Consider the following 1425-nt stretch of genomic DNA (forward strand, 5'->3'; position numbering starts at 1 on the left):
AATAATAATAATAATAATAATAATAATAATAATAATAATAATAATAATAATAATAATAATAATAACAATAACAACAACAACAACAACAACAACAACAACAACAACAACAACAACAACAACAACAACAACAACAACAACAACAACAATAATAATAATAATAATAATAATAATAATAATAATTGATATTGTTATTATCATTGCTGCTGGTAGAATCATGAGCAGACCAGGCAAAATGCTTAGTGGCATTTTGTCTGTTTTTACATTCTGAGTTCAAATTCCACCAATGTTGGCTTTACCTATCATCCTTTCGGATAAGATAAAATAAATACCAGTTGAATATTGGGGTAGCCCCCTCCCCCAAAATTTCAGGCCTTGTGCCTATAGTAGAAAGGATTATCATTATTATAGTGATCATAATAGTTATAGCAATATAATACAATAACAGAATATCATACAATAACAGATTAACTGTATAGAATTTAGAAGGGAATTGTACATATAAGAAATAGTTTATGTAAAAGATTTTCAAAATAGATAAAGTATTGCTGTAATTATTGGCAATTGACAGAAGGGGCTGTCAGATTCATAACAACTTTACTATTTGCTCATCTACAATGAATGGAAAAATATAGAATAAATAAAAAAAAATCCAGGGGCTTTTCCCCTATTTTTTTGCCTTTTTATTTATTTTTAATGTTTTTTTTTTTTTTTTTTTTTTTTGCATAGTGAAACTATGAATTTCCACATTGATATTGTTTAAATATTTGAATTTAAAGAAATTGTAATTTATTTGTAAATCACACTATTAAGCTTGTTTTGCATCCAGAATGTGTCTTTTCACCAGATGCCAGATCAGTGTGGGATGCCAGATCAATATGGGTGCAGATCAGTACTCTACCATCACCATTTCAATGACTTACTGGTACTCCATTGAGAGATGGGATGGATAAACAGTTGTTAACCCTAGCAGGATTTGAACTCAAAACATAGAGGTATGGAACCAAATTACATTTAGCCAAGCATACTGCAGTTTCTCTCCTTATATTTCCTCTTTTTATTTAAAATAATTCTAATATAGGCCTAGAGTCATATATTTGAAGAGGATGACACTTTTGATTATATTAACCCCAGTACACGACTGGTACTAATTTTATTTCCCCCACCACCACCAATCCCAAGGACAAAAAGTAAAATCAACTCCAGCAGGGTTTGAACTCAGTCATAAATGGATGAAACTAAATAACACAAGGTGTTTTTTCCTGATGATCTACCAATTCTACAAAGTCTCTAAACATTTAAACTATTAAAACAGTTAAAAAAATAAACTAACCAAATTTTTTTTATAACAAGATGCATAGATTGAATATTAAACACATTATTACTATTTACTGTCATTATTGTTTATATATATATATATATATATAT

The 1425-nt window shown here is 28.3% G+C and overlaps 1 protein-coding gene and 1 long non-coding RNA gene across 5 annotated transcripts in view; both read left to right on the plus strand.

Moving 5' to 3' along the window:
- LOC106871104 (endoplasmic reticulum lectin 1) overlaps positions 1–1425 on the plus strand; it is a 488243-nt gene that overhangs the window by 377486 nt on the left and 109332 nt on the right. The window lies entirely within an intron of this gene.
- The window catches only part of LOC128249061 (uncharacterized), a 39011-nt gene that overhangs the window by 33412 nt on the left and 4174 nt on the right, over positions 1–1425 (plus strand). Inside the window, exon 2 of one of the 2 annotated variants that reach the window (XR_008265165.1) lies at positions 827–992. This is a non-coding gene — a long non-coding RNA (uncharacterized LOC128249061). The remainder of the gene's footprint in view (positions 1–826; positions 993–1425) is intronic. The other variant, XR_008265164.1, reaches the window with a different exon arrangement.

Source organism: Octopus bimaculoides, chromosome 11 (genome assembly GCF_001194135.2).
Source record: "Octopus bimaculoides isolate UCB-OBI-ISO-001 chromosome 11, ASM119413v2, whole genome shotgun sequence".
In the NCBI taxonomy this organism is placed as follows: Eukaryota; Metazoa; Mollusca; class Cephalopoda; order Octopoda; family Octopodidae; genus Octopus; species Octopus bimaculoides.